General features: G+C 34.8%; 2 long non-coding RNA genes across 5 annotated transcripts; one reads left to right on the top strand and one right to left on the bottom strand.

Moving 5' to 3' along the window:
• The first annotated feature begins 1,207 nt into the window (after nucleotides 1-1,207).
• Nucleotides 1,208-5,247, top strand: LOC138712117 (uncharacterized). The gene is made up of 2 exons (XR_011335639.1): nucleotides 1,208-1,630; nucleotides 2,386-5,247. It is a non-coding gene; the product is annotated as an uncharacterized lncRNA (long non-coding RNA).
• A 5,549-nt stretch (nucleotides 5,248-10,796) lies between these two features.
• On the bottom strand, nucleotides 10,797-13,825 carry LOC138712116 (uncharacterized). 4 transcript variants are annotated; one of them, XR_011335637.1, is made up of 4 exons: nucleotides 12,486-13,825; nucleotides 12,224-12,282; nucleotides 12,016-12,075; nucleotides 10,797-11,278 (listed from the first exon to the last, which is right to left on the bottom strand). It is a non-coding gene; the product is annotated as an uncharacterized lncRNA (long non-coding RNA). The 4 variants fall into 4 exon arrangements; XR_011335638.1 differs by having other exon boundaries at nucleotides 10,797-12,075; nucleotides 12,486-12,676; nucleotides 13,364-13,822; XR_011335636.1 differs by having other exon boundaries at nucleotides 10,797-12,075; nucleotides 12,486-12,676; nucleotides 13,529-13,820.
• Nucleotides 13,826-20,740: the final 6,915 nt, after the last annotated feature.

Below are 20,740 nucleotides of genomic sequence, written 5' to 3' on the forward strand. Positions count from 1 at the left end.
GCCTTTCCCAACTTTTAAACATCCATTCAATCAATATTCATGCCTTGTTACGGCATTTTATATTTTTCATTGATTTATTTTATGATGCTTTATCAACTGCGATAGCGTCTGAGTGAAATGAAGGCGATAATGCCAGGAAAATGAGTTCAGGGTCCAGCACCGAAACTTACCCAGCATTTGCTCGTCATGGACTGAGGGAAAATCCAGTAAAAATTTTCAACCAAGTAGCTTGTCCCAACCAGGATTTTAACTCGGGCTCGTTCGTTTCACGGTCATACATGTCAATCGTTATTCCACAGCGGTGGACCATTTTATTTTCATAGATAGATAGATAAACCGACAGATAAATAAATAAACAAGCAAACAAACAACTAAGTAAATAGTAAATATGTAAATCAGTGGTCGTCAGCACTCGCTGAAATGTGCAACGGGTAAGCGGTGCCGTCCCGTGTGCACCGTCGTGCAGCAAGAAGAGATAGAAAGCATACCCGCTAGCAGCTACGTTTTCCGCGGGTAAGAGACGCTAGCCCCAGGGTGCTCTGTGCTGACGACCCCTGACGTAAATGAATGAATGAACGAACGAATGAACCAATGAAAGAACAAATGAATGAACGAATTAATAAATGAATTACTAAGTAAACAAGTAAAGAAAAAGTAAATAAATAAGTTTGTAGATGAGTTAATAAACGAATGAATGAATGAATAAATGAAGGATTAATTAAGTAAATAATAATAATAATAATAATAATAATAATAATAATAACCTAACTAAATAATAAGTAAATAAATACATAAGTAAACAAAGAAATAATATTTAAATAAATAAATATGTAAATAAACAAATAAATAAATAAACTAATATCCACTCGAAGTTAATAATACGCTATGTATATTCAATTATTCCTCCGAAAATAAAAATAGTAAATATAATTTCACTTACAGGAATTTAATAAAGAAACAAGACTTAATAATATAGTAATTATTTGTTGCATAAAACATGTAAGAACTTATCTTTCCTGGATAAATTATCACATTTATAACGTTTCCTTTCTCTTTTTATTTTATTGCTTCCGAGGGCAAGAACAAACCCTACCTATACCTGCAACCCTATATCTCCGTCAAATTTCGAAGTCAATTTCTGCGGTGGCATCACATTACCTTCTCGGCACTTGGCATGACGATAAACAGAATAGGTTTCTAAGGGCCTGTACTACGACTCTCGGATAAAGTTCTAGTTTAAACTTATCCGGCAGATGGCATATTTATCCGGAAGTTGGGTTGTAATTGCGTACTACGACTTTTGGTTATGTGCAATCTGGAGGCTAAACTTCCAGATTAGCAATCCGGGAGGCAGAGTAGCAGATTGGCGTTATCCGGAGGTTGGAACTCGGTGTTGAAATCAAGATGGCTGCACGTTGTACAGCTGGTGATTTGAAGGATCAATTTAATTTTGATACTGATTCTGATGATAAGTTCTGGAGCAGATGCTTCGTTATATCAGAACAGCAAAACGAATTAGGCCCCGTCCAAATAATTTTGAAGAATGGGATGACGAGAAATTTTTTAGACAGTTTCGAATAACGATACCTACTACATGAAATCAATTATCAACTGAAACAAGACACAGCTCGTAAGTACACAGTTAATAATAAGCTACACTATTTCGGTAGGTATTACATCAATATTTTGTATATAATAACACTATAATAATTACTTTGAAGTACAGTAACCTGTAATACAGTAGAAGTGAGGTTAGAATGTTGCTTCATACAGGTGTTCTGTTGCCCTTACAAGGTATGAAGGTGATTGATATAATAATATAGGGTAACCTACAATAATAACAGTTTCAAAATACTTTTATATAAAAAATAATAACAGTATATAATATATCAAAATCCTTTATATGGTAAACTACCATTTCTTCACAATTGCGTTACCACATTACGATACAAATGTATTCACATATTTGGGTTCTAGTCAAGTCATATGTACCATAAACGAAAGAAAAATTGAGTGCCGACACCAATTTCCCAAATAAAGGTGGAAAGTTGCTGTGAAAGTGGAGTGCGGTGGAGAGGTACGGGTAGGCGGGATCGTTCTATCGAGATAGAAGAGTAGGCAGCAGGGAAGGGCAACACATTCATTTCATTACTGTGTTTTCTTACTAATTAAAGGAAAAGACAAGTTTTCGTAAGATCGAGTTAGTGACAGGTTAGTATGATTTGCATATATTTACAATTGTCTAAAAAAAAATGTCAAAACTACATCCAAACCTCTCTCTTCCAGGCTATCCTGTAGGGAGTCCTTGCCTTCTTTTGGTAACGCTATTGTAAAGATTTACCGGTAAAGTTGTAACCAAATCTCATTGTTTATACATTTTTCCAGAAATAATGCCTTACCTCCAATGGACCAACTACTACTGGTATTGAGATTCTATGCCACTGGGAGAACATTGACAACAGTAGGAGATTTTTGTGGGGTCCACGAAGTTACAGCAGGAACTGTTGTCAATCGAGCTAGTGCTGCATTTGCTGCTTGGTTTAATTGAAGTGATGACTTTTAATGCTTCATTGGGAGTAGTTTTATTTGCTCCAGTAATTAAGTGCAAGGCTTATTTCCCCCCCCCCCCCAAGGGATTCTGTCTCTTTTTGATGCTGTTACGAATACTTCTGAATAGTATTTTAATACAGGTTTTATGTATATATTATAGGTCTTGATTAAAGTTTTCCTAGAACTGTTTCATTTTGTGTCTGCTAGTTGTTTAGTCAACTCTCCGAAGATAGATTGGAATACCAATAAGGCATCACTCATGAGTAGACATCGGATTTTTAGGCACTAAAAATTGCAGTTTTAGGCGCCTAAAATAAGCTCAAAATTTGTAAAATTAGGCTCTATTTTAATGAAAATAGGCATTTTAGGCACATCAAGGTATCATACTTATTTCTTTCACTGAAATTTTTAGTTATACACTAAAATACGCACAAAAAAGTATGTTTAAACATTAAAAAAGAATACTATATTGTATTTATAAACAGAGCTGCACAAATTTAATATATTGAAACTAATGAAATAATGATTATTGATATCAAGATTACTCATTTTAAGTTATTGAAATTCAGTTCCATGCTCAGACTTTATTATAATTATCTGCACAGTACACCACCAGAATTTTTTCTAAATTCTCCACAGTTAACCTTTGCCTTTTGTCACTGAGAATCATTTTGAAAGCAGAAAAACTTATTTCAACCGAAACTGATGTGAGAGGCGCAAATTTTAAATTAGGTACAATAGAAACATCAATACTTACTGGAACATTTACACTTTCCCCCGATATCACTCTTGATACTTTTTCCAACAATGAAAATCCTACATTCTTATTTAATACGTTGTCCCACTTATTTTTAACTTTTTTCCCAGTTTCGCCCAAAGCAGAATGTATGTTCACTTGAGCTTCCTTTACTATTGCTATTTGGCTACAAAGAGATTGTTTTTCACTTTCTAGTTGTTCAATGCTTGCAGGTATGAAAGAAAAGTTTGATGTTATGTAGGCAATATCGTTTTTCACTCGTGAGTCATTCAGATAATCTTTCACTGCTTTCACACACGCTTTCATGCAGAAGAAGCTAAATTAGTAGCGTGAAAAGCTGCCAGCTAAGCAATTAGAATATAAGAATATCATCCCGGCAATTGCTATCAAAGTTGTAAGGAAGAACTGAATATTATGAGTACATACGTTTGACTGGAGAATTCAAAAGGTTAAAGTGTAGTGGTCTTAAAAAGAATTATACCTCAGGATAGCTCAGTCAATGTATAAATATTATAGGCCTACTCATTAAAATTAATAGAATTTATATATTTCAACTATTGTTACATACCTGTTTGCTACAAATCTTGCAGAATATTATTTTTCCATCATAAGTGAATTCTGAATATTCTGTTAGCCATTGCCGGATCAATGTAGATTTTGCACTTATATTTTTCGGCATTATCGCGTTAAACTTCACAGGAAAACGCCCTACCGCTCAAAACTTCTCAACACAAATAAGGTGAGGGAAAGAGCAACTGTTAACGAGCATTCAAATGAACCGTTGTTATTGAGATTCAATTGGACAAAAATACAAAGTTCCACTTATTGTTGCATTTCCTGGTAGTGTTAACACTAGGAGGGCCTTTCTTTTAAATATTTTGTAATGGTTTACCCTATTAATTCGCAGTTTTACGACTTTTCATAAATATTTCAAAAACACTCTTTCTCCAAAAATTGTGATTTTATGACACTCTGAAGGGCAGTACAGCTAATCGGTTTCAGACCGAAAACAGTCATTTTTATAGTATAGAATATCTCTGAATCAGTAGCAGCACATGTTGTGATTGTTGCCTGCTTCAAAACTAAGGTTGGTTCTTTGTCGGCATTTATGCCTCCAAACATGTTAAATTCGGTGAAATCTATTGCGAGTGTCGTGAGATTCAAAACATTTTGTTTCCTTTATCAATGGTTTCATGGCCGGTGTGAAGCAAACTTTCCACTTTTTAAATGCCTTAAATTTCGCAGTGAATGCATGTATAAATTATAAAAAGTAAGAGTAAAATGCGAAACTTTACAGTGAGTTAGGCATTTTTAGGCGAATATTAACAAATTAGGCTCTAATAACCGTTTTAGGGCATTTTAGAGCACTATAAAACTCTTTGAATACCTTTCAATTTCCATGAAACACAAATATTAATAATTATTTTTACTTTTCTCCTAAAGAAACAAAATAGGCATTTGCCCTAGAATCCGATGTCTGCTCATGAGACAACTGTCAGGAGATAATGTGGTAGGGTGGCAAGTTCCCTTCTCCTTCCTTGCATATATCGCTCACCAGTAGGAGTAGGCCTAACATATTTCATTAATCAGACTTAAGATATGCTTGCTATATACAGTATTATTATTATTTAACAAACTGTAACAGTTTATTAAATTTTAGACGTGACAGTTTTTCTTCATTTCCTGAAAGTTTTGGAATTGGCATTTATGTTTTGCAAGGGAGCTGTTTCATTCACGCTAGGCCTAGTGATTCATGTATGCAAACATATTCATATCGTTACTTTTTATATATATTTTATTGCTTGGATCCCTCACAGTGATGTCTTAACAGGCTAAGATGATTCAAACACAAAGGTTTGATAAATACATTTTAAAAATTATGACCAGGTACACTGTAGGCTATTTAAAACAATAAAAATGCACTGTATCTGCAATTCAAATTTATTTTACATAAGCAAAATATGGTAAAACAACATTTTTCAAGAGGCACATTAATTGAAGCGTCGGCTGGAACAACATTATAAATTATATTTGGTAAAATTTACAGGAGCTGCAAAAATGTGTATATGCGTACAACTTTGTTCTTATGAGGGTAGCAAACTTTTGAGTGGACAAATTTCACGTACTGCATTGATGGACAGTTGCAAGCCAAGGAGTATAGCAAGGTAACATGACATACAACATTATTACACGGAAACACACCGAATGAAAATTTTGTAACTTACAACGTTGTTCCAGCTGACGCTTCAATTGTATTCAGGTACTCTGTGAATGTGTACTTAAAACAAGAGAGATGCACTATAGCTGCAATTAAATTTAAAATTTATTTATTTATTTTGTGTGAACAAAACACGACATTTTTCAGGAGACACAATAAGCATAATCATGTATTACATCCACTGTCTCATTATATATGCTATGGTACATGTCATATTTACAAATTAATAATATACAGGCTAATACATAAGAGTACATAGTAACTGTAATTAAACACAACACAAATACATATGCAAATACACAAAACTTGGAAAACTGTGGCAGAGCCAACTTCAGCTATAAGCCCCATATGTTAGAGATCTGCACGGGCCATAATTCTTAGGCCCGGCCCATCTCGGCCTGATCTGAACCAGACCCGAACCCAACCAGAAACCTTAGATTAGTTAATAATTATCACCTGACTCGAACCTAATCCTGAAGACTAGCAGATAAAGCAGAGGCCAGAGACCACAGGGATCAAGAACAGCTGCAAGAGATTATCACTCCATTAGAAGGATGAGAAGAAGTAATCTCCCAGTCATCCAGGTCAAACAAATCTGGTCAACAAAATTAAACATATATTTTGTTAAAACATAAAGAATGGGTGATTATTGTAGCATTTACTTTCTGCCACTAATTGAAGATGTCCTTGTAGATGGACCACCCATTAAAGAGGAGGAAAAAGTAATAGATAGATAGATAGATAGATATTTATTAGCCTTAGGAAATACAATGATTTCATGGCATCGTCAGAGTGAATACATAATAAATATGCGGTTACATACATGTTTTTCCGACATACAAGATGTCTACAATAATATACAAATAATATACAATCAATACATTCAGTAATGAAGTCAATTCTCCACAGTTTTCTTCAGACCATTACTTGTACAAGGTTCTTGGTTTCCTTATCTTCTTGGGCAGTCTCACCCCAGACATGAATCAGATAGAAAAGAAGAGCAGTAAACACAAAAGGAGATACTAACTACTGTAAGCTAAATTTGGAGTGCTAAACTAAGATACTCATTGACAGTAAAAGGCATGTGGAAAAGTAAAATATGTTTCACTGACTTTTTAAATCTAGCATAGTTAAGGGCTTTAGTTTCAGCAGGGAGTTTGTTGTAAAGTCTTATCCCTGTATGTGATAAGCTATTGAGACTTTTGGATAACCTATGATGATTAAAATGTAAATTATTGCATGTTCTTGTGCTGTAGTTGTGATAATCAGAGTTTATTTTAAAACTATCATAATTTTGGTGGATGAAACAGACTGTTTCAAGAATGTAAATACAAGGTAGGGGCAAAATATCAAACTCTTTGAATATTTTTTTACTATCCGAGCGAATAGGTACTTTCTTTATAATTTTCAATATTCTCTTTTGCAGTCTAAACACTTGTGCAAGTTTTGATGATGACCCCCAGATAATTATCCCATATGATAATACAGAGTGAACATAGCCAAAGTAAACCGCTCTAAGTAGTTCCTTGGGAGTTATATTGGTTAGGACACGGAAAGCATAACACAAACGACTTAGTTTATCAGTTAAGAATTGAATATGACTTTCCCACGTGAGGTTGGAATCAATCCATATCCCTAAAAATTTTGTACAATCGACGTCCTTTATTCCAGTATTATTAAGTAGTATTTCAATGGAGTCATGTAGTTGTTTCTGACTGAAATACATACAAACGGTTTTACTGACATTCAGTTTTAGTCTATTGCTAGCTAACCACTGTTCTAGTTGTCTTGAGGTTTCATTTATTTTCTCCTGTAAATTATTTTTATCAAGAGCATTGAAAACAATATTGGTGTCATCTGCAAAGAGAACGGTTTTAGCTTGTGTTATCCTTGAGGGAAGGTCGTTTATATACAGGAGAAATAGAATTGGGCCAAGTATGGAACCCTGGGGCACCCCGCTTTTCATGATAGTGGGATATGATTTCATTGAGCCTATTTCAACAAATTGTTGCCTTGCACTTAGGTAAGAAACAAACCAACTTTTAGCTAACCCCCTTATGCCAAACCATTGTAGTTTCTGGATCAGTATCATGTGGTCAACTGTGTCAAATGCTTTGCTCAGGTCCAGGAATAGCCCAACTGTTTGATTCTTGTTGTCTTTTGAATTTAGAATAAATTCCGTGAAAGTGAATATGGCGTTATTAATTCCTTTGCCTTTTTGAAATCCAAATTGAGCATTAGATAGTGCACCATTGCAATCTAAAAACCGAACTAATCTATTATACATAACTTTTTCAAGGATTTTGGAGAATGTAGATAATAGAGATATCGGCCTATAGTTGTTAATATTTTGTTTATCTCCCTTCTTAAATATAGGACATACTTTTGCGAGTTTGAATTGTTCGGGAAATTTACCACTAATTAAAGATGAATTGCAGATGTTTACTAGTGGAGCTACTAGTAGTACGGCACATTTCTTTACAATACCATCCGGAATGTCATCAGGTCCACAGGAAAGATTATTTTTTAGTTTTTTTATTATATCGAGAATTTCATCTGCAGTCACGGGAGATAGAAATATGGTGTTTACATTTCCTGTTCCATGTAAGGTTGTTTCCTGACTACCTGTTACCTGGTTATTAGGATTGTCTGCTACATTTGCAAAAAATTTATTAAAAATTTCAGCTATTTCGAAGGAATTTTGAATTGTTTGACCATTATGTATTATTGAAAAGTCTTGATTTGAGACTTTGGTATTTTTACAAGTTTCTTTCTTTACAACTTCCCATATAGCTTTACCTCTGTTCTGTGCTTTCATAATGAATTCTCCATTGAATTTCAGTTTAGCTGCATGTATAACTTTCTTTAATATGCTGGTATATCGTTTATAATGTAATTTAAGATCTAGGCTATTTGTAATTTGGCACAATTTATATAACTCCTTTTTCCTCCTACAAGAAGTTACAATCCCCTTCGTTATCCAATTTTTTGAATTGTTGAACTGCTTATTTGTAAGTGTACATTTTTTTAGTGGAAAAGCAACATCAAAATAATGAGTTATTGAGTTTATAAATTCGTTTGTTTTCGCATCCACATCTGTTAAGTTGGTTACTTCAATCCAATTTTCTTTGCTTAGCAAACGTTTAAAATATTCAACGTTTTCATCATTAAAAGATCTTTTATACCTAATTGGCTTAATGCTATTTGGTTTAGGGTTTTCAAATGCATAAATATTTAAGAATATAGCATTGTGGTCTGCGATACCCATATCAATATTTCCTACTGAGAATGGATAAGAATCATGGTCAATAATTATTTGGTCTAGGCATGTTTTAGAATTAGAGGCTATTCTAGTTGGAGTGTCTATTGTTTCTATCAGATTATATGATCGAATTAGCGATCTGAATTCTGTTATGGTAGCATCACTATTTAAAAAATCTATGTTGAAGTCACCGCACAAAATTAATTGTTTCTTTTTGCTTTTTAGGTGATTTAAAAGAAGTTCAAACTTTTCTAAAAAGGTTTTTATACAGCCATCTGGGGACCTATAGACACACACTACAGTTAAATTATAATCCTGACCGCTAATTTCAGTCACAGCATGTTCGAATACTTTGTCTTGGTTTAGATAATACGTATTCTTTTTTTCTATATGTGATAAATGTTGTCTCACAAAAATAGCTGTTCCTCCATTTTTGTAAGTGTCCCGACAGAAGTAACTTGAAAGGTTGAAATCTGGAATATGACAGTATGTTATTTCCTTTGTGTTTAGCCAGTGCTCTGTACAGCATAAGATATCTAACTTCTTTAAATCATGGTTTATGATTATTTCTAATTGATACAGCTTATTTCTAATGCACTGAAAATTTTGATGCATTAATGTGACAGAGGCCATTTTGTTAGCATTATAAGAAGTCTTTTTATCAGCAAATGAGAAAGAGCTAAGTTTACATGCACTATTTAGGTCTGTGGTTCCAATCTCCGTGAGTGGCCCTGGTATAAAAAATCACGTAGATGGGCAGGCGTCTTCACAAGTCGAGCCGAGGATCTAGTTGCCGCTTCCGGGCTCTGAAGACTTTCTTGGAGGCATCGATTTTCTTCATTATCTACCATCGAGTCGGACTTCCATTGAAGAGGTAGTTCCAATTCCCCCAAATTCAAATCCAGTCCAGGTGACGACAGCTTCTCCTCTGACAGACTCCTTTGTCTCTTCTTCCGGGATAAACTTGGACATAAAGAATCCTGAAGACGAGCAGGTGCTTTACTAGATCGCGAAGAAGCTCTCGTGCAGGTCTCATCATTTGGCTGATCCAATCCCTGGGACTGATCGTCATTCCACTGAAGAGCAATGGGGGTACTCGGGAGTATTAACTTGCTATGTAATATCGCTGCTATTTTTCTCACTGCTGCCTCCTTTCCTTTACCGTTCAAATGTAAGCCATGTCTAGTGAAATTGTCTCTATTTAAGTCTATTTCATTTACCTTTACATGATTGTACACTTTTAGTCTCTTTTTCAGTTTCCTATTGAAATTTACAACCTCACTGTTGACACATGATGTTGTAGGAAGGTCATGTCTATGTAGAGCGTTCATTACTATGATATTGGTTTGGTCATTTCTTTCCACAAATTGTTGTAGATGACGTAGTCCATTGTCTGTGTTGTTCCTGGCTATATCATTGGAACCTCCCCAGATCACTACCGTGTCTTTTTTGGTCATTTTCTTCATCTCTTCTTTTGCTGAAGTTGTTATAACGTCCAGGCACATACCAGGCTTTACTAAACCACTCACTTCCGTATATTTATTCACCTGTAACCTTAGCTCAGATGCACACCCTCTGGCATGACTATCACCTATTACCAGTATTTTATGTTTTTTACGTGTGCTAAAATTAGGCCTACTGGAACTGGTTTGCTTCACTGCTTTCGCTGCTATTGGCCTACTTCCTTCTCCATCAACTTTTTTCCCTTCTTCACTCATCTGATGCCGTTCTTCGTATTGTAGAGGAGTAAATCTATTACTTGTGGGTATATTTTCCACAAGGCTGGTGCGAATATTTCTACCTCTTTTTCGATCAGGTTGAGACCAAGTTTCAACAGTGGAAACATTATGCCTAGGCGCCATTGTGTGGGCTTGGTTGGTAGCTATTTGGTTTGCATTTTCTTGGAGAATCCGTATAATTTCCCACGCAGTCTTCAATTCAGCGGAAACTTTACACAATTCCAATTGTAAGAATGCACAAGACGTACACTGATGATAAAAACTCCAAATGTTACTTTTGATATTCCAAACCCCATCTCTTTCCAAACATGAGGACATGACTTACTTTTATTTCAAATCATTCTTTGTTATAATGTTAGCATCCAACTTTCAACTAATGTATTTTTTAAAGAAATCACTGTAATAGTACTGAAGTTCATGAATTTCTAACATCTCAAGTAAAAGTAAGTCAACATTAAACTTACAGTTCACAGATGGAGAAAGATTTTTCAATGTGGCTAATGCATTCCTCAGGGGCTTGCTTTTTCTTTCTTTTTTTTTTTAAGCATCCTTGGGGTGTAACTCGATCAGCTATTATCCCATTATCAGCTGAAATATTTAAGAGAGGGATATATGCTTATATTCAGATCTTTCTGAGTTTAGCCTACACTACCTACACTGAATAAACCAGTAATTTCACTTAAAACTTACTTTCATTACACTGTGTAAATACCCGTACAGTGGAAGACCTTCACCTGCTGCACCAGCTGACTCTGTAATATTTTAAGAGTGGAATTAATTCATAAGATATTTAATTCTGGAGAAAGATGATGTTTTATCATAAATGTGTGGACACTTCAAAGTCAGCAGCTGTAACAGTATTGTATTTTCTAACGTGCTATTAATCCAAACTCATTTTTAACAATAAGAAAGTGAAGCTGCAATAAAAAAGAGAGAGAGAGAAAACCAAGCAAATAGTTCTATTGTAAATAGAGTGTAGTCAGTTTCTGTTTTACCTTATGAAAAGATATTGTTCAGTTTTTCTGTACACAAAAAATCATTCACAAGTTTCAAAATGAGAATCCTCACGGTAAAATTGAAATATAACTTAACATAATGTGGCCTAATCTAATTACAAACCCATTACAGAGAAATCTCAAAATAAATTCTTCAGTTTAGTGTACTTTCTATTTTTAGGCCTACATTTATAAATTTCAAATTCCCACTCAAATCCCACATAATATTATAATACAATGATGTTTAGTTTTTATGACATCCATTTCTTGTGACCATTTCATCATTATGTACAATTTATATTTTAACATTTTTTTTTTTTTTAACTTTTGCATCTAATTTATCTACTGCTTGCTGCAGATTTCATATAGTATGTGTGTTAGTTTTATTTTCAACATGTTGGCTGAAAATGTGTTTACATGTTACAGCTATTTCAGATTGGAAAAGGATCATACGTAGAATGTGAAAGAATGTTTTGTAGTATAAATCAAATTACCTGGAGATATTGTTGGGATGTCCAGTTTCACTTCAAAAACTAAAGAATTGCACTGTGAACCTGAATGGTAATAATAGAAATAATAGTATTATAAAGTAATAACGACATTAAATTAAATTTGTATAACAATTTTCAAGAATCTAATATTTTCTTTTATCTCTAAAGCTCATCATCTCTTCTTCTGACTCTTAATTCCTTACACACTAACCTCATTCGTGTTATTAGCTGCACTGGTATCAGTGGAACTTGGTTTAGTTACTACTTCGGCTGTAACAAAAGTAAGTAAATAAATGAGTGAATGAATAAATAAATAAATAAATAAATAAAAAGAATTCAAACTTGTGTTATACAATTTCCTCTGCTTATTATGTAATAATTGTATAAATTAACATATAAGTGAACTTATGCATTGAATATTAATAAAAATAACTGAGAAATCACTCAATTGATAGGAGAATTAAATCACTTACCTTGGCTAAGTTTGGATTTGGTTTTGCTTCAGTTGGAGGGGCTCCAATTGTTTGTAGCCTGCATTGTCTCTCTGCAGCAGCAATTTTCTTTGTGTTCTTTTCCAAGAATTCAAATTTGCTTCTCAGCTGTTTTCAGGTCCTTGTATTTGTGCTGATGTTACTATATTCTTCCCATGCTTCATTCTATATTACTAAAAAGGAAGTAAAACTAGGTTAATTCCATATGCAACCTACAACATTAGAAGATATACTGTAATTCTCTTTTTCCCTTATCTAAGTTTCTATACTTAAATAAGCAAGAGCTTTTAATGGACGATTGTCAGTACAATATCAAACATGACTATACTGTACATAGAAACTTTGGAAAAAACTGAATATCTTCTGTTTCTGTGTTATTTTACGAGGTGTTGAATGTGCATTACAGTGAGTGATTATAGTCGAACTGGTAGCAGCAACAGATATTGCATTTTAGTGGAAACGTCTCTCCACCTCATGCTGTTCTTTTAAAAAATAATGTTAGGCCCTATCTGTGATCGAATGGTATTATAGGCCTAATACAAAATATCCGCCCATTTACTAACAGTAAAATACGTAGGCCTAACATACTGAAATATTGGTAATTTGCTAGGAACAGTGTACCTTGCTGTACTAATGTTGGTTAGAAATCCCAGGCCAAAAACAGCATTCATTATTATCAGTATCAGTGAACGTTTCTTTTTAAACGAGTTACTATGCCTTCGACCCATGATTTGAAGCCGTGAGTACATTATTTCTAAAAAAATTACCGAAATAGGCCCTATTCACTAATAATGTAGGCTATACAACAAACTGAAAGCACACTTAATATTAATTACAATACAAAAATAATTGCCACCTACACTTCTTGTGCAGTTACACATGAATAAAACAATGATTATGGAGAAAAACGCACTTTTGCTGGAACCCGCACCCGTCCTCTTTAGGCCTACTAATTAAAACCAAAATATTATCATATTGTAGGAATTATTACTATTCGAAAAGAAACATAACCTTTAAAATCTTACCTTTTGCTTCCATGTAAAGTTTCTTCATACAGTATGTGTAAGTTTCTGTTCTTCACTCTGTTATTTTCTTGGCTGGAGCTTCAGCATTATAATAAATAATAACAATAATGCTTACAATAAAACCTCAAAATAAATAGTACCATATAAACACGGAACATTAACATGAAATACGCGGGGAAAGGTATACCAACGCAATAAATTTCACTACATTTTCAGTAACTTCATTGCCAACGTAATAAAAATGTTACTATATCATCCGGATAACAATCCTGCAGTTAAAATCCGCTGGTAGTACAGAACAAAATATTTAACTTCCAGATTGCTAAACTGGAGTATACGAATCTGGAGCTTTAACAGGCGATCGTAGTACAGGCCCTAAGGCTGGAGAATTTCATGCGAGGTCGCGGCAGCAATTGTTGAGGCAGTCTGAGACTGCAGGTATGCAGATGGAATTAGTTTTGTTTGCAAGACGCCCACTGGGATGCCGGGTGACGGCCGGATCAATACGCCATGTCCACGATTCATTGCCTTCTTACGCTCTCGCTGCCACTTCACTCACGGCCGCGGTCGTACAGCCCAGCACGCGTCCTGCTGTCTGCAAGCTATAGTGCGGCTCTTCTCACTTTACCATCCCCCCCCCCCCATTTCTACATATGAGGCGTCTAGAATCAAAACCCTCCAAGTTCATAAAACAAAATTTGTGGGAAAATGGAAAAAACTGTTTCCATATAAATAAACATTATTGGGATATAAACAATACTTTTATCAAGTATTTTATTATCATTAGATACGTTCAAACAAATTACAGGATTGCCCCTTCATCGAAACTAACAAATTCGTGAGGTTAAATTAGCACCTAACTGATTTTGAAACTGAAAAGTGTATTTGGAGGCTTTTGAAAGTAAGAGAATTAGTTCTAAGCATAAAAATTAGTCAAAAAGGAAAACATTTTAACTTAAACCTTACAAATTATGTAGGCACTCAAACCCAGACATGAAGTATGATTATGCACATGCTTTAAACATAACAGCAGTATAAATTTGAATATATGTTACACTTTTTAAGTTCATACAAATTTTACACAATATTGTCACATTCCTCTTCCTCCAGATTAACAGTTTCTTCTTCGTCTTCTTAGTCTTCACGTTCAATTGTATTGTTTTTTCTTGTTACTACCTTTGCAACAACGGTGTCAGTTCTATAGTTAAACTCATCTTGCACAGTTATCTGTTCTTTCAATGCAGATCGTCTTAAAATAAATATTTTACAGGCACTGAACTTAAAATAGCAGGAGATCTTAAAATTATGTCTGCCTCTTTCTTCCAGTCTTGAAGAGATAGGCCTACATCTTCATTTTCAAGATTAAAGACTGTTCCATGTTTGCCAATAATATCTTTATATTCTTGGTTATCGACAATCCCTTCCTTATTTCTTTTTCGATTACTCCAAATATGCGATCGGGAGGGAGAAATGAATGCCCAACCACAGGAAATGTAATTTACACTTTTTTAATAGTTAGAGGTGCTTCAGTGAGTGACCATTTAGAGCACATTCTAATCATTGTTATATTTTTATTTTGTGCAGTAATAAAATTGTCATATTGCTGATTATCTGATGAAGAGTAGAAAACGGAATGGAACTTCTTTATGTCCAACAAACTTAAACTGTTGGATTTCCATTTACTGCCAACAGCATGATTACAAGCTGGTATAGCAGGAGGGCACAAGAGGAGTACCGACAAAATTATGTAATTAATTATTAATTGGTAAGAACACTCACTCACTGCTCATTCTATCCACCATTTCACTGAATATTATTAGAGTAGAAATTAAACTTAATTAGGTTTAACAAGAGCTTAACCACACAAATAATAAATCAACATCGCACAGCTGAGGATTGCTGGGTAAAGCAGTCCCACAACCTGATTGGCAGAAAGGGACTTGGAGGTTTTTGAAACTAACAATGGCCGAAACTCAGTTGGATCTAGCGGATATTGAAACTAACCCTAACTTTAGTCCAGCATTTTCAGAGGAATCCAGCGGATATTGCAGAAAAATAATGCCAGCATTGGATTGGCCATGCGAAGATACACAGAAAAATAACTTTATCTAATTTTTTTTTCTTCAATGGACTTGGCGGGTTTTGATTCTAGACGCCTCATATGCTAGTGGATTATACTGATTTTATAGTTATCAGGTTGAACTTTATTTTGCCATATTTGTTTCTAATTTCGATACTAATAAATACTGCAACAGGCAGTAACTTTTTGGCAGTTATGTTTACCTCTGAAGAAATTGCCAATAGTCATGAAGAGAAAGTTACTAGCGAGTGTAATTTGATATTTGAGTGTAAAATATAGACAGTAGGCCTACATATTTTAAAGAGGTATTCGGTTCTACGAGTTCTTACTAATTATTTAATACACCTTGATTACACAACTTTTAACACTACAGTAGAACCCCGATTTTCCGTCACCCTATTAACCGATTGGTGGATTATCCGACTGTCTTTCTCTCTCGCTCATTTTTTTTTTTTTTGCTGCAGAAAATATATTAATACGAATTTCTTCTACAGAGTGGTTTTACAAACTCAAATGTAACACCTGCAACAACTTCTACATAGGACAGACAGGCAGATCATTTCAAACACGTTACAAAGAACACATCACAGCCATAACAAAATTACAAAACACTTCCACATATGCAGAATACATCACAAATGCTAACCACACATACACAGACATCAACACAGACATGGAAATTCTACACATCCAACCAAAAAGCCAGAAACTAAACACACTAGAACAATACGAAATATTCACACACAAAAACACATCCAAATGAAATTCTCAACACACAACTCAATTTCAGAACACACACTCTCTTTGACTTCACATTACACTACACAAACACACCCCCACAGGAAACAAAACAAAAGGCGCCAAGACCAGCAACGACCAGTTCTGATGATGGCCAATATCAGGCCGAAACATGTTAATAAGGTAACATAGAATTTAACACGTGAAAGACATATAATACGTTTTATGGTATAACCGGAAGCTCATATGAACGCACAATATGAGAGCTCTGGCTTTTTTTTAATAGTTTTTCTAGGTGCAATTTACCTTTGATCTAGAATTCCTACCACCTACACTTTCGACAAGAGTTGTACAATTTTCAGAATCACTAGAAAAAGACTCCATATTATGATAGTTTACAATAATATGCTCTCACTACAATCGTTTAGAAGCGGAGATACAGCTGTTCAGAAAGACCTGACAATCAGCGATAATAAAATTAATCCCGCAGAGAAAGACTGGTTGGTTGAGTTCAAAAGGAATCCTATCGTGAGCCAAGATCTGTCTACACGCCTGGCAAATAAATGTTAATATTCTGTTTCATATTGTTGTTCTAATGTAATTTAGATTTAAAAAAAATTAAATAGATTTAAATAAATTGAGTTATTAATCTTTAAAGCCTACATGTACATTGTTGTTCTAAATATAGATTTCTATCAAACTGTGGTCTGTTGCATAAAATAAAACTTTTTTAACCCAAGTAGGAATTTTACAAAAATATTCTGTCCTTTTTAATGTGGTTGGCGTTTATCGACTTCTGCTTTAACTAATGAAGAGGCGAAAATCGAGTTTTGCATAAGATCCCAGTTTTCAATGCCTTATAACAACAGCGTTTGTCGACGTTTGCTAAAACTGATTTTACAGGAATACGCGTAACATAAATGTTGACATAAAACCACCAAAAAGTCAATTTTGAAAATTTTGGCGTTTAGCGACTTTTATAAAAAAAAAAACGCTCCTCAGTACATAGACCAACATGGGGAATTGGAAATTCTAAATGACGGATTCAGAGTGGAAGACGAAAAGGAGCACATTTAAAATGTTTATATTCTGAACTACTTGATCATGTACAAGCACAGAAATTAAAACTGGCATAGATCAACAAGAAGTGAAAAGAATTAACAAAGTATAGGCCTAATACCTTAGATAACCAGATAGACAAACAAACAGATTACAATTTCTCTGCCCTATGTTTGCTGTTTAATCAACTGTCCGAAGACAGGTCTGAACCTCACAAGTGATACCAAGAAAGTATCACTTATGAGGCAACTAGACCAGGAGATAATGGTGTAGGGTGGCCAGTTCCTTTTCCTCTCCATTTCATACATCGCCAATTAGCTACTTATTACACTAATCAGACTTCAGATGTATACAAACAGTTGTTTTTCATTGACACATATCGATAAATGTTAAATGTTATTTTTATATAACGACGTTCGCAACTGCCGAGGTTATATCAGCGTCGCCGGTATGCCGGAATTTTGTCCCGCAGGAGTTCTTTTACATGCCAGTAAATCTACTGATATGAGCATGTCGCATTTAAGTAAACTTAAATGTCATCGACCTGGCCAGGGATAGAATCCGCAACCTCGGGCATAGAAGATCAGCGCTATACCAACTGCGCCAACCAGGCTGACGACACACATATCGCGAAGTGAGATATATTGCCTGATAATGAACATAAATAAATCGATGTCGGTAAAGCTCGGAAAAGTTTAGTAAAAGTTGTCGATTAAACTAAGTTGACGACAACTTCAGATAAGATGTTAAATCTGGCGAATTTTACAGATCTACCTGAGCCAACTATTACGATATTTCCGGGTTGTAAATTCAGCCATATTTCCTGACAATGAACATAAATAAATCGATGTCGGTAAAGCTTGGAAGATTTTGCTAAAAGTTGTCGATTAAACTAAGTTGACGACAACTTCACATAACATGTTAAATCTGGTGAATTTTACAGATCTACCTGAGCCAACTATTGCGATATTTCTGCGTTGTAAATTCAGCCATATTGCCTGATAATGAATATAAATAAATCGATGTCGGTAAAGCTTGGAAGATTTTACTGAAAGTTGTCGATTAAACTAAGTTGACGACAACTTCACATAACATGTTAAATCTGGTGAATTTTACAGATCTACCTGAGCCAACTATTGCGATATTTCCGGGTTGTAAATTCAGCCATACTGCCTGATATTGAACATATAAATCGATCTCGGTAAAGCTTGGGAGATTTTAGTAAAAGTTGTCGATTAAACTAAGTTGACGACAGCTTCACATAACATGTTAAATCTGGTGAATTTTACAGATCTACCTGAGCCAACTATTGCGATATTTCGGGGTTGTAAATTCAACCATCGAAATCCACTCATTTTGTCTATTACTCCTTGACAGGTTGTATAGCCTATAAAAATAGATTGCAGTGTAGGACGAATTCAATCCATCCCCGTAGTCAGATGGAAATATGCTTAAATAATTTAACTGTGGTCTCAATTTTAAAGAGCCATTGAACAGATTTGAGGAGGCATAACAGACCTCGAGGGAAGGGAAATAAATTTCCCCTTCTTTGTCGGGAATCGAATATCTGATTCCATGAATATGCAGTTAGAAACTACACAACTAGAGCCACAGCGGAAGCCGTCAAGATTGATATGTTTCACAAATCAATTTACCTGTTTTAGTAATGTGTTCCATTAAAAAAGGCGCATGCTAATGGGTTAAAATGTGATAGAATGCAGGCTTATAATTCTGACCCTGTGTTCGTTTTGGATCAATAATCATGAGAGATGGGGAATTGAAGCAGATTTAAATGTATAACAGAGAAAGTCCATCACAGAAACAATATTACCACCACACGTCCTCGTGGGGATGAAACGCGTTTCAGGATTATTACATCCATTCATAGAAAATTGATCCAAGCGTTGATAATCCTGACAAGTCTGTCACTGAAATCATTCTAAATCCCAGATTCCGATAATCGCTTTCCTCTACAGAGCAGATACAAAATATTAGCCATTGATGTGAGCAATGGGACCTCCATTAGTCTTTCAATCACTGCAACCTTGTTTATTTCTAACAGCTTTAATAGCAGATGAGCTCTCAGCGCTATATTTCAATGGGATCAAGAATGACACATACATATATGCATTATGAAGAATTCTCGCCTCATTCTGAATTATACAGGATGACTAAAAATGTAAGATCAAATCACCACAAGCTGATTAAGGGTGTTATTTAGACTGAAAAAGTACTTCGGAATATGTATTACATATCTTTCGCGTGTTAAATATTACAGTACCTGGTTTCAGCCTGTTATTGGCCATCTTCAGAACTGGTTGATGGTGGTCTTGGCGCCTTTTGTTGTTTTTTCTGTGGGGGTGTGTTTGTATAGTGTAATGTGGAGTCAAAGAGAGTGTGTTCTGAAATTGAGTTGTGTGTTGAGAATTTCGTTTGGATGTGATTTTGTCTGTCTATATATTTCGTATTGTTCTAATGTGTTTGGTAAGAAGTTAAAATATTCGTATTATTGTTCTTCACATTAGGATCTATTCGATATTCACTGATTTTTATTGGGCTCAAAAAGGTCTCCTTTTTGCGCGAGCATGTCTGGGAGTGATCTCTAGCACAGTGGTTCCCAATTTCTTTGTAGCCACGGCCCACTTTTGGGCAAGACATTTGTTTGCGACCCCTCCCCCTACCATAGCGGTACTTAACCCTATTCGAAAAATAACAATCCTATAAAATCGAAAACTACGAAAATTTTACTCAGTACTAGTGGCCACCACCCAAGTTCTATTGTACTTGCAAGAGGAGAAACCGGAATATGCAAACCTATTTTAAAATTCTCTTTGGCTTGTTAGACTGGTCTTCCTTGCTGATAGGAGTTTCGAAGACTAAAATACTCTGAATAGTAGTTTGCAACACCAACAGCCAGAGATAAAATAGACGGATTTAAAAGGAAACTTGATTTCTGGTCGACATCAATTGACAAAAAAGAAATTTTGTTCATTTCAGTGTATTAATGAAGTCATGGAAAATGTAGGTACGTACGGTATGATAGACAAATAATTAGTTTGTTTATGCGGAAATGCAATGAAGATGCACAGTTATTTTAAACGACAGCTTTTTGAGTACTTTCCGAAAGAAATTCAATATAAATACGACATTCACATATGGATATTGAATCCGTTTTCAAGCAGTTGGGTTCAACTATCTGAAATTAAAAAAAAAAAATTTAAGGAAAGACTCACTAAAATATGTGCCTACTGATGGAATGTTAAAACTATAGCCTCTGTTTTTGGTAGAGCGTAGACCAGCTTTGATTTAAAGGTATACAAGAATACCTCGAGCTA

Source organism: Periplaneta americana, chromosome 13, assembly GCF_040183065.1.
Source record: "Periplaneta americana isolate PAMFEO1 chromosome 13, P.americana_PAMFEO1_priV1, whole genome shotgun sequence".
NCBI lineage: Eukaryota > Metazoa > Arthropoda > Insecta > Blattodea > Blattidae > Periplaneta > Periplaneta americana.